This window comes from Megascapheus bottae, chromosome 12 (genome assembly GCF_031878675.1).
Source record: "Megascapheus bottae isolate mThoBot1 chromosome 12, mThoBot2.hap1, whole genome shotgun sequence".
Taxonomy (NCBI): Eukaryota; Metazoa; Chordata; class Mammalia; order Rodentia; family Geomyidae; genus Megascapheus; species Megascapheus bottae.
This window is the reverse complement of record NC_143520.1, coordinates 30900979-30914823: the sequence shown is the minus strand read 5'-3', so window position 1 is coordinate 30914823 and position 13845 is coordinate 30900979. Positions and strand designations below refer to the sequence as shown.

The window sequence follows — 13845 nt, the reverse complement described above, 5'->3', positions numbered from 1 at the left end:
TAGAAAAGGGGGATACAAGTCTTATAACACAGTGAGTGATATTAGAAATATTCACTGAGACAGGGACAATTGTCTTCATGGAAAATGTGAGTCAGGGCTGGATGCCAGTAGTTCGCACCTTTAACCCTACCTACTCACAAGGGTAAGATTTAAGGATTGTGGTCCAAAGCTAGACCAAGCAGTATAATCCATGGGTCCCTCTCTCTCTCTCTCTCTCTCTCTCTCTCTCTCTCTCTCTCTCTCTCTCTCTCTCTCTCTCTCTCTCTCTCTCTCTCTCGTTGGTATTGTATATTTTATTTATTTTCACCAAAATATTTTTGTTTTCTTTTTTATTGTCAGGATAATGTATAGAGGGGTTACAGTTACATTCTGCAGGAAGTAGGCGCATTACTTCTCACACATTCATACCCCTTCTTATGTTTTGTCCCCATTTCCCTCCTCCTACCCCCTTCCAATCATTCTGTTTGTTTGTCCCCCTTCACTGTCCTATTTCAGATAAACAAATAAAGGCATGGGCCTCCTATCTCCAATTAATCACCAAAAAAACCTGAAAGCAAAGCATGGCTCAATTGGCAGAGTGCTAATTTTGAGCACAAATCTCAGGTACAACACCTAGGTTCTGAGTTCAAGCCCCAGGATTGACTGGCAGGCACACACACACACACACACACACACACACACACACACACACACACACACACACACCAGTCAAGCACTGATTTGCTTTTTTCAGAAAAGGAAAGTGTTAAGAATGCAGCTCAATGCTAGAGCATTTGATTAGCATATATAAAGTCCTGGAAGTCCCCCTGCACATAAGTCGCTGTTCAAAAAAATTAGAGAAATATATTTTTAATCTGAGGTATTTTATGACTCATTTTATTTACTAAAAATTATATCCAGGGGTTCACAAATAGCATTTTATAAATTTTAAAACCCATGTAACTTCTTTCTAAATTTTAATGGTGATTTACGGGTATAGGTAAGCTCCATAAAATACCAATAGATTCATTTGTAACAGTCTTGCCATGTTTACAAAGGTTCTTTATAGCAATATAAAAACTCTAGAACATAGTAATGTTAATGGTTATTCTAATTTTAAAATTTGAGTATCTTTTCTGAATTGGTACCTAAATTAGTTCCCTATTATTGTAATTCACTAGCCAATAAACAAATACTTGAAATTTGATGGGATTCTTACTCATCTTTTACTGTCCTCCTAAGATTTCAGAAGACCTTCTGATTCTCATTAGTGATTTTAATAAAAGCTAGGGAAAACTAGATGTTCTATATCTAATAAGAAAATAAAAAAATAAAAAAACACCCATGCAATTTGAACAGGAAAAGTGTATTGTGAAGTATTATTAAAATTGAGAGCATAGAGAATTATCTAGGGAGAACTTAAGAGATAATCTGTTGCATATATAAGGAATGGCCATGTGGCCATTACCCTTAAGGCTGAGGTTAAACTTGCTTCAGGAAGAAAAACAAAACACCACACCTGCCCAGTCAGACTGATGGCAAGTTCATTAGAATGAGCACAACCAGGACTCTGGTAGTAGGTAAGTTATTGAGGAAGTCTGCTGCTTGGACTTATTCTAAATCTAACTTCTCAGAGGTTCATTGAAAACCAGACTTTGATGGAAAGCTTCATAAGAAGGGCCCAGGAGCCCTGGAGGGAAAACCTGGGAAGCAACTCACCACCAGGTCCCACTGTTCCCTCATATTGTAGAAAGGGAAAACTGGAGAAGGATTGCTATGGGGATGGGCTAGTGTCAAAATCACATCTTTCAGAAACCTAGGTTCAAAGCAAAGATGCATCTTGCTGGAAGCATTTTCTTCTCTTTCTAAACTGATGAGTACTTGATTGATGGGTGTTCTTGCTGAAAGCTAAACCATAATGGTGTGACACACAATACAACTACCTTCCAGAGAATAGGTTCCCCCATGGCCACCCCTACATTTTTTTTTTGCTATGTATATGGAGTACCGAGGAATCGAACCTGGGTCTTCATGCATGCTAGGCAAGCACTCTACCACTAGGTCAAACTCCTGGCCCAAACCCCTACATTTTTATTGCCAGAAGTATGCCCATTATATTTCCTAAATATTGTGTGGGCAAGGGACATTAGTGGAAATCTTCTTTGCTGGTTGTGAAATAATTTCAGATTAGATTATTATTATCATTTAGTAGTAGTTGTTATAATACTCAATAAATCAGCTAATGACACCATGAGTTTACATATTTGTGGAAGTAATAAAGCTTTAAAAGGGGGTCAGAATTAGAATTTAAGCCAACTGAGAAATTCTTAAAAAATAATATTCATATTAAGATCTCTGTCAAATAAGTGCTATGATCAAGCAAAGAAATAAAAAATGTAAACAAGGCCAAATAACTGTAACTATGTAAATATTGAGTTTTGCAAGAGAAATTTAAATTGCTCAAGGAGGAGAAACAATTGAATAGTTGGAATGTTAGTCTAGGCTCTTATCAAAACATTCACGATTTTTTTTGGATGAAAAGCATAAAATGGGCCAGGAATTCAGCCTAGTGGTAGAGCGCTTGCCTAGCATACAGGAAGACCCGGGTTTGATTCCTCCATACCACATACATAGGAAAACCTGAAAGTGGGGTTGTGGCTCAAGTGGTAGAGCTCTAGCTTTGAGAAAGCCCAGGGACAGTGCTCAGGCCTTGAGTTCAAGGCCCAGAACTAGCAAAAAAAAAACAAAAAACAAAAAAAACCCATAAAGTTTGAACAACAGATGGACCTCATAAATATATTTTACATTTTATTTCAGGTTAGTAGCCCAACTGAAATTTCAGCTCACACAAAGTGATAATATTGTTAAGGAGTTAGTAGAAAATCAGAAAATGAGGAGTAATTGCCTAGCTGATGGCAGGATAAACTGATAAATCAAAATTTGCTAGACAGAAAAATGGGAGAAGGGAACTACACAAGCATAAGAAAGTAAAAATATAAAGAATGAGGAAATAAGGATGTGACAGTAAAGTTTTGGCATCACTATCTTATAGGAAACAAAAGGAAGACCTACCAATCAGAAAACCATCTTCAAAGAAATTCAATTCACAGAATGTAACTCAAGGCTAACTTACTTCTGTAAAGGGGAAGATGCAGCTAAATAGCCAATATGGGTGAATGTGCTGCCATCTTCCTTGTGGCATGTCTATGTGATGTGCTTTCTCTCCATCTTTCTCTCTCAGTCTCTATCTTTCTCTGTCTCTGTATCTCTCTCTGTCTATGGGTCTCTATTTCTGTCTCTCTGTAGTCTGTCTTTCTGCCTGTTTCTTGCCCTCCCTCTCCCCTCCCCTGTCCTTTTATTCCCTTCCCCCCTTCTTCCCTTTCTCTCCCTCTCTTGGCCTAGGAACTGAGATTTATTGTTCAACCCTAGCACTTGAGTTATTATTCCAAGTCTGACATGCATACTTTGTTGCCCTTGAACTGTAATCCGCAGACCTCAACCTCCTGAGTAGCTATGATTACAGGCAAGAGCCACCAGCAGCTAACTTGTCATATTTTTAAATAAACTTTCCTATCACCTTTACTTATGTTCACATTTTTCATAGATATTTCTTTCTCCAGATGCAAGGACTGAGGTTGTCTATATATCAGCATATTAACACCAAATTAATTTTGGGATCAAGTGTATCTTTTTCTGACTTACTAATCTAATGATTATACTACTACAAACCATTTTGCTTAATGGTAAAATAATTTTCTTGAAATGTACCATTTTTCAAACAGTCTAATGAACAGCATGAATAAGTACAGTTTCATCTCATTGTCATTGAAAATGACAAGGTTAGGAAACAGACATAGAAATAAAATACCAAAGTGGTTTAAGTTATTTCAAAGTATTTCATGAATTAGCTGTAAAAAAAAAACAGAAAAATAAGGTTAAATAGTGAGTGGAAATTTTGCTAACAGTCCTATGGTGATGTAAATGACAAGAAATAAACGTGTCGTCGTAATCATAATGAAAATTGTACCATACTTCCTAAGCTTTAAAGTTGCTTGTATGTCTACATGCAGTAATTGAGCTAATTTCTCATCTTACTTTGATTTCACTCTCACATCTAACCTCTATAAATTTCTCTCTAATAAGAAGATGTACAACCAGATGTGCACGGTGATGTCATGGTCACTATTTGTTCCCTTTGCCTTGCTCACATAAGGGGTCAGTCGTTAAGGTTCTTCTAATCCCAGGGCATGTCAGCCCTGGTTAAAATTGGGACAAATGCTCACAGTGCTTAAACTGTAAAGTTTTGAACTTTTAGCTTATCACCACACTGGTGTACCTAACTACCCCGAACACATTTTAGAGGATGCCAGGGTAAATTGGATTGTTAATAGCACATTTAACAGAAGTCATTCAGTAGAGGTTAGATTAATTCTCAGTATGCACTTGGAAATTGTAAACAGATTGAGAGTGACCATTTCCATAACAGACTGGACTGACAAGCCACACAATGGGCTTTTGGCCTTCCTAACAGATGGCCTCTTTTGGTTTTGGTCCTGAATACAGCATTTGTTGAAAATGCATTCAGTTCAGATTAGAATGGCATTTGTGTGTGTGTGTGTGGAAGAGCTGGCATATTGTTTGGAACAGACAAAGAACGCTTTATCTGGTGAATGACTTGTCATCTTATGTAGATGTAAGCTATGTAAAGAATGACTTTTCATTAATGTGAGTTTAGCATATTTGCAATTGTTTTTGGTCAGATGGGAAGTTTCTGGCTGAAATAGTGGGATTGTATTCAGCAGTAAATGAAATCCTCAAATTAATTCTATGTAGAGAAGTGAAAACATAATATACAAGAAAGAAGAAATTTTTGTTTGTTTGTTTTCTTTTTTCTCCTCTTCATTTCACAGGATAACTGTGCCAAATAATAATTTCAGGAAACACTGAAGAAAACCCATCACTTGTACAGGTGGCAAAATTCATCATGATTGCGGGGAACTGAATCCGTATTTCATTTGCTCCAGGCCAAATTATAATTTCAAAGTCCTGAAACTGACTCACTCTGGATTAAAAATATTTTTTTATCCAGCCAGTGCTTGACAATTTTTATGAGCTGTTCTGTTTCCGTCTCATTAAAGCTTCCAGTGCTGCTTCTTACATGCACTCTGAACTTACTTGCTATCAGACTTTATACTGTCCTCCATGCTAAAATCTATCAAGCTTCTATGTTGCCAAACTCCCTCCTGCTCAGTGCTAATAATATATCTTCCTGCAGGACAAGAACATTCAAATTAAGTACACTGGAAAAGGTCTAATATATGGTGAAGCAACCCTGTGGATAAAAATAATGACTGTTGGGCTGGGGGTATAGTTTGGTGGTAGAATACTTGATTAGCATTTGTAAGGTCCTTTAACATTATAAATTATAAACACAGAACAAAGGGTAAAAATTGCAAAAATATGACAACTTTTGTAGTCACCTCACAGATTATTGAAAATCCCACAAAATCTTCATTATGCCCTATTTCCTTTTGTTTAAGCAACATTCAGGAATGAAAAAAGATTTTAGAAAACTGTGATTTGCAGTTATCTAATTATTTATACTCTTTTACCATGCCTTATAATCACACAAAGTAACATGCTAATCTCCCTCCATTCAGAGCATTTTGCACAGTCAGGAATTTTAAACACAGGAAGTCACTGGGTAAAGTGGGGAAAAACAGAAAGATGGTAAAGGAACTTCATGGGTCCTGATGGAATTTCACCAGGAATTTGCCATCTTGGTTTACTTTTGGTTTCTATTATATATGAATAATTTTATGACTTTATGCTGTTTGGAACAACCAGAATTTTGTACAACTTATGCAATTCATTTTGTGTTCTTTTACATTTTTTATCTAAAATCATGTGTTTCTTACTCCCTTGTCTCTTGATATCTCATATTTTTTAAATTTAATGTTAAGCCGGGCACAATGGCTCATGCCTGTAATCCTATCTACTCAGGAGGCTGAGATCTGAGAATCAAGGTTCAAAAACAGCCTGGGCACAAAAGGATCTGAGACTCTTATCTCCAATTAACCTCTAGAAAACAGGAAGTGGGGCTTGGCTCAAGGGTAGGGTGGTAGCCTTGTGCTGAAGAGCTCAGCCACAGTGCCCAGGTCCAGGGGTAGGGTGGTAGCCTTGATCTGAGGAGCTCTAGGACAGTGCCCAGGCCTAGTTCAAGTTCTATGACCCCCCCCCCACACACACACAAAAGAAATGATGCTGAGAAATTATAGTATAAGATTCATGGATTATGAAACTGTTAGATTTTTCCTATTCTTCTTTCATTTGTTAGGAATAAGCTAATGGCCCGATGACTGCCTTTTAGTATTTGCATGTAATCCTCATTTGCTCAGAACACCAATACTTTCCCTCAAATACTTACTGTCCCAAAGAGATTTAAAGTTGAAGTAAATTCCAGCATCTATTACTACAGAAAAATATTTCATGTATGGAGGAGATGGAGAGAAAGAGGGAAAGAGAGAGAGAGATGGGGACAGACAGAGACAGAGAGACAGACAGAGAGACAGAGACAGAGGGAGAGAGAAAGAACAGAGACAGAGACAGAGAGAATGATTTGAGAGCTGTAAATAAACATTTGGGAGATTATTAGACTATTGCAAAGGAGACAGTTGACCACATTTCTCCCACTACACGTACTCAGACTGTGTAATGGAAGAGAAGTATTTTTAATTCCCTACATAGCAGAATTTTGACACTGAAAATGTTTTCAATTATTAAAATTAAATCCCAACCAAAATTTCCTAAAGAACATTTTTTTAATCGGAATGTGACCAGAAAAAAATCATGACCGCCCTTTGGTGTCATCCAATGTAAGGGAAAATTAGCTTACCCAAAGGAAGAGGACAAAGTTCCTTTTTCTAAGTGCCTATGGAATTAAGATCTTTTCATATATTAAGACATTGTATTCCACTATAAAGCTTTTCTAGAATATAATTAACCCCTCTCCTAAATAGTTACTAGTTTATAATCTTCTCTTCAAAATACACATAGCATAGATTTTATTTCTTCTCTTTTCAAATTTGAACATTTCATCATATTCACACTGCCTTCTTGTAAAATGCCACACTTTTATGCACTGTGCTTGAAATAAAACCTACATATAGATAGAAGACAGTAGAAAGATGGACAGATAGAGATGGATGAATAGATAGATAGATAGATAGATAGATAGATAGATAGATAGATAGGACAGATTAGACATAGGTATGTAGATATGAACTAACAGATGATCAAAGCCCATTTCTCCCTACTTGCTTGCCCCAGGGAGTAAAATGAAACAAAACTGTCTGAATAAAACCTCCTTTAAAAAGATGAGGGGCGGGGATGTGGGGAGGGAAATAGGGACCAAGACATGAAAAAGGGTATCAATGTATGTGAAGTAATGTACCTTCTATCTGGTGAATATAATGTAACCCTTTATTAATTACAATAAAAATATATGAAAAATAGCAAAAGTTATGTTTCATCCTATTTAACTATGTAAGGAGTTTTTAAAGACAGAATGATGATACACTCCTATAAATACCAGTTGTACAGGAAATAGAGGTAGTAGCACTAGTCTCCCAGGAAAACCTACAAAACTTTATCTGAAAAGAAAAAGTGAAAGATTCTGAAAGTGTAATTCAAGTAGTAGAGAGTCTGCTTAGCAAGAATGAAACCCTGAATTCAACTCTCCACTCCTCCAAATGATTTAAGTTAAGACTTTTTCTCTTGGAATTACACATTTGAAAACATGCTCTATTATTTGTCTGTGATGAGCAAAGCCCGGGTAGAAGCTTTCTGCACTGAAAGATAAGTAAGACATGCAAACTTGGAATGGAGTAGAAATGAAGGAAGAGCACAGATTAGCCTCTAGAATGAAGCAGACTAGGAGTCAGCACCACAGTAAGGCAGAATTTGAGTCAGGCAAAGACTTAATGTCTTGGACTAGTCTGAATGACTGAGCTAGTAGGGTAAGTACATAGGAAGAGATGAGGTATGATAATTAGACTGACACTCAGCCATCATGACTAGACAGATTTTCAGTCATTCACCTTCAGGGCCCCAAATTATAATGCCATGATAGTGAATTTATCCACTTCAGTCTTACTTAATATGAATCATTTTCTGACCCTAGACCATCTCATCAGACACTAAAAACATTATGCTTGATGTGAGGATTTTGACTCTCTTCAGATTATGCATTTGTGAAATGTGTTTAAAAAGAATTTCAGCAGTGGACAGCAACACTAAAGCAAAGGAAGATGACCCATGACCGGGAAGTTGCCAGTGTGAACTAGCTGGGCATTGCTGTTGTTGTCAAAGGAAAGGGGGAGCTAAGTTGGAACCTTCCCAAGAGCACTTGTCAACATCTTTGCAACACCTTCCCTTCCCTGTAACAGAGATCACCCTTGTGCTCCTGGGACCTTCCACACAGAGATTAACACTGAATACTAAAGAGTTAATCTAATTGCTGACTTCAGGGCAATTCATTTATGATTTCTTAAGGAAAATTGTTGCTAAAAATCATTCATATCAAAAAAGTCAAAGATAACCCCTTAAGGTGCATAAATAATAACAAGTTGTTGCACAAAATTTTGGGTTATTTCCAATGTCAAACTTTCTTTTTTTTTTTTCTTAGAATACAAAGAGAATTTTATGACACTGTCAGGCACATAGCTTTCTCCAGCATTCTAAGCATCTTCCTGTCTCTCTTGTTCCCACACATAAAATCAGCAATGTGTGGCTTAAAACTTGAATTGTTTCCTATTTTGCAAAGTAATCAGAATTTGATTCCATTCATGAGTGACCTTTCTCCTCCCTCTCAGATGCTAATCTGAGCAACATTCAGACTATTTTTTTTTTTGGCCAGTCCTGGGCTTGAGTTTAGGGCCTAAGCCCTATCCTTGGACTTTCTCAAGGCTAGAGCTCTACCACTTGAGCTTCAGCACCACTTCCAGCATTTTTTTATGTATGTAGTACTGAGGAATCGTACCTAGGTCTTCATGCATGCTAGCCAAGCACTCTATTACTAGGCCAAACTCCCAGCCCCAGACTATTTCTATTTCATCATGAAAGTTAAAATTTTGGTGGCTTCAGAAGTGAGAAAATGTAATGATTATTCTTAAATAACAATGCAGAATGCTAACCAAAACAAGTATTGGATTGTTAGATTCCAAGGAAGAACATAATGTTTAGCAATTGCTAGGCACAATGGGACAATCTTACTCTCTCCAAATTCTTCTCCTAACTTTCCCTTGCCCTTTCCATCCTGCTCCATGAGGAAACAAACATAAAACTCAATCAAAACCTTCCATTTAACCAATTCAACAATTGTGCAAAACTATATATTAGGCAAGGAAATTATATAACTCATTATTAAAATAAATGCTATGTATTCTCATCTAAGAATTTCAGAAAATATCTTAATAAATATTGTGAGACTAAAATTTAAAGAATAATAATAAAGAAATGGAACCATGAATATGATAAAGGGAGGGGAAAGCACCCATAGAATTAGCCATGGTTCACAGATTTCCTGAAATAGGGCTTCAGACTGGCACTATTAGCAATTGTACCCTAGTCATTCTTAGAGGAGTACTTGTTTGAGCAAAATATTAAACTGTGCTCATTGTAGTGGTAGAAAACAAACCTCAGCCCTGTGCATTTCATAAAAGAATGAGAAGATGTTTGTCAGATAGTTGGGCCTATGCCATTCTCTTTGTGGCAGCTCATTACCAAAAGGCAAATGCAGTGTCCTCCACCAATGTATATTTATTTATAAAACAGAATCACAACTCACAAAACCATCTTAAATTTCTTAGTAGAAATCAGGATCTTTCATCACAGAAATAAAGGAAAGTAGAGAAGGGGAAATAAAATTGGCAGCATCCTCTGAAACTAAAGCTGAAAACCATGTTTCATCAAAGGAAACAGAATCCTCCACCAATGCCATGGCACAGGAGAGCCTTTCTGTCTGCCAGACAAACCATCCTAGCAAGAATCCCCATCCAAACTGGGATTGTGAATGTATTTGTATTTCCCCTACCTTTTAAGAGAAGACTAGCAGAATCTTTCTTGTAAATTTAGGGATGCATAATCACATGTTGTTTTACATAAACATGTATTCCAATTTACATAAATTTGCATCACATTTACCCCAAAATTCTAGCTCTGAATATGTGCAACAAATTAATCTGTGTTCTCTAATATAATTATATTCAAATATGTGATTCACAGCTACCACATGAGGTAGGCTTAGGAAAGATAGCAATGACACCCCTACAGACCTCTTCATTGAAAGTGGATCATTGTCATTGCTTTAGATGTATATTTTCAGAAATTAATTAGCTATTAAAAAGTTGGAATAAGTGGTAGGAGTATTAGAGAAAATTGATTAAGGATTAAATTAGGAAGACTATTTGTCAAATTCCTCAGAGCTCAGTTTCTGCTAACTTGTTCGAGTTTGTTGTGAAAGACGAGTTTTTTCAACATGTAATTGAAGCAAAAGATATAGAAAAACACAATGTTACCATTATTATAGCTAAGTAGCAATGATATTAAAGATACTATCTGATTACTAATGTATTTCAGGATTCATCATTTCTCCTCCAAATTCAAACACCAAAGGGGAGATAATTGGCCTTTATAAATAAACTGCTACTTACAAATAAGTATTACTCTGTTGTAAGATATTCTAAGTACTCTGGTTTATTCTATGAGTGTTTTCTAAAAGACAATTTCCATAAATTAATATGAAAAACATAATGACGTCTTAATTAAAATCCTTTTACACAATGTGGTGTTTCTAACCAGTATCGTGTTTCTCTGCTTTCTTTTTCCATCTTGGGCCATATTTGAGTTGAACTTAGGCTCTTTTTTATTGGGGGAGAGGTAGAGTTTTCTAGTTTTTCACAAAGCTTGACTGGATCACAATCCTGTTTATTCTTAACCCCTTTAGCTAGGATGACAGATGGATGTCACCACTCCTAGATTTTTATTGGTTGAAATAGGGCCTAACTTTTTTGTCCAGGCTGGCCTGGAACCACAATTATCCTGATCTCTGCCTCCCTCTCTTGGGATTACAATCATAAGCCATTGAGCTAACTCTTTGAACATGTAAAATAAATTTTCTTTGGAAAAGTATGCTAAAGTAAGAAAGTGATGAAGCTGAAAATTGTGAACCACTAAAACATAAACATAAAGCAATCCTACTAGCACATAAATCCAAACATGCCATTTGCCCCCTCATAGCTTCTAAAACAACAAGTGTGGCAGCACATGTCTGTTGTCATATGTAATTAGTAACTGGAAATCAGGAGAAATGTAGTCTGAAGATGGCCTGGGCAGCAAGTCAATGAAACGAATAAGTCTATCATGAAGGCACATGCCTGCCATCTCAGCTACTCAGAAGGTATAGGTAATAAAACTACAGTCTAAAGCAAAAAACCATGGGAGCCTATCCAAAAAATAAATGAATTCACAAACATAGGTGATGAACTATTTCCCTTCAAGTATGGGTCATGAGTTAAGTGCTAGCACTAACCATTTAATAATTTTTAAAAGTTTAAAAATGAGAAATGTTCTTAAAACTTTCCATCACTCCCAGAAGAAAGTCTAAATTGACAAAAAAAAAAAACCCACTGGCATCCAGCTTTATCTCTGGGCCCATTGTAATCATTCTCTCATTAATGTCATTCCATCAACATTTACTCAACATAAGAAGTCTTATTGTGGGAGAAATCTACCTCTGGGACTTTGCTCTGGTTTTAAATACTACCATGGAACCTGGGCATGAGAGATTTAAATAGGTGAAGTAAAAGAATACTGTTAATCTACTTTCTGCCAAGATTTAGCCCATTTTCTCAAGTGAACTATCCTTAGGTTGCCACAAAACTAGTTCATTTGTTGAATTCTGAAATAAAAGTTTATTTTGACAATGCTCTCAGTGCTTTTAGTGAAACAGTTTATTAGAAGTCTTTACTTTGGATTCTGCAAAACAATTTCTGTATGTTTTTTTAAACTTATTAATACTTGTCCATATGAGTTGCCTGTGATTTTTGAGAGTATAGAAGTAGAGACTTTGTATTTTGTGTAACAATAAGCCATTGAATTTAACTGTTGCTAGATACCTTAGGCTAACTTTGACTTTTCACAAATGTGTGTTGATTGCATCACTGGTATATCAGCCACAGTTTTGGGCGCTGGGGCTGGAACAGATGTGAGCAAGTGACACAGGAGAAAATGAGGTGTGGGATTCCTCATGTAAAGTCTATGTACCTACAATACACACACATTGGTTCAGTTGCATAAATACTGTGCAGAAAAGGATGGAAATGGTATAGTATATAAATAAAAATCAAAATACCTGGAGTAATTATAATAGTAGATAAAAATAGAATTTAAAGAAAATGTTACCATTTAATAAATACTAAGAATAAATGACAGCTAAATAAAGACATTATATAATGATAAAAGGGTCAATCCATCAGAAAATATGATTGTTAAAATATATAATTATGAGCAGATCAGCAAAATAAATGTAGCAAGATTAACTACACTGAAAGAGAAATGGAAAAAGACAGCAGGAAATTCATTTTCCTATTATCATTATGCATAGAAAGATTTTGGAAAATATCTAGGGAACAAGTCTTGAACCAAGTGCTATAAACCAAATGACATAAGCAGCCTAGAGTATGATATAAACATTCAACTCACGAATAATAACATAGCTTTACTTAGAACATGTTGCAGGACAAAATATACACTAGACCATAAAATAATAATCAAACAATTTAGAAGGAGTAGAATCACACAATTTAAAATATCTGAATGAATTTTATAGAATTACCATTTGGGAAAATGGTAACATTTGCCCTGGTATACTATTTAGCATACACTGGATTTATGAAGGTCAGTTTTAAATGAATTAAATATCCTAAAGTAGTCTATTTGTATTATTATCATGACAAAAAAAGATTGGTAAAATAAAAAAAGTCCTCCATAGTTTTTTGTCTGTTTTCTGTGCCATTGCTGAGGCTGAACACCTGACACAGCTCTTAGCTTTTCTGCTCAAGGCACTCTACCACTTGAAACAGAGCACCACTTCTGGCTTCTTGCTGGCTATCTGAAGATGAGTCTTATGGACTCTTCTACCTGGGCTGGCTTTGAATCACAATCTTCATCTTTCAGCCTGTGGAATAGCCAGGGTTACAGGAATTACTGGAGACTGGCTTTCCTCAAAAAATGTTGTTTAAAGGCTTAGCTCTTTCACATTGCTCAAAAATCTTGTGTACTGAAAGACTGGTCTTCAATATAGTGTTCAGAGGTCAGGGCTTTGAATGATAACAGGACAATGGCCTCTAATCTCACCAAGTGATGAATCCATTGATGAACTTTCCATTCAAGGAACAGTTGAGAGGTCATGGAAACTCTTTAGAGCAAGGTGGGCTGGTAGAGGAAGTAGAGCATTAGAAATGGCATTAAGAATGTACCTTCAAAGGCATATCTTGTTTTCTTTCTCTCCCTCTTCCTCTTCTTCTCCCTCTTCCTCTTCCTCTCCCCTTCTCTCTCTTTCTTCTTCTCCCTCCGAAATGTCATTAAAGCATCTTCTTAGCTCTAGCACCCAAAGCCCTACAAGAAACAAACTTCTTAAACCAAGTGCCAAACATACATTTCCTCCTTTAAGCTAAGTTTCTCATGTATTTTGTCACATGAACAGAAACCTTATTGACAGAGTTACCAAAAAGTTGAAGAGACACTTTGATTAGACTTATAATTTGAGTGATATGCTTGGGACTTCATCACAATAACATTCAAACG

The 13845-nt window shown here is 36.2% G+C and overlaps 1 long non-coding RNA gene across 1 annotated transcript in view; it reads right to left on the bottom strand.

Moving 5' to 3' along the window:
• Nucleotides 1-13568, bottom strand: part of LOC150056399 (uncharacterized) — a 47493-nt gene extending 33925 nt beyond the window's left edge. The window contains exon 1 of the long non-coding RNA XR_016537319.1: nucleotides 13518-13568. This is a non-coding gene — a long non-coding RNA (uncharacterized LOC150056399). The remainder of the gene's footprint in view (nucleotides 1-13517) is intronic.
• Between the last annotated feature and the right edge of the window lie 277 nt (nucleotides 13569-13845).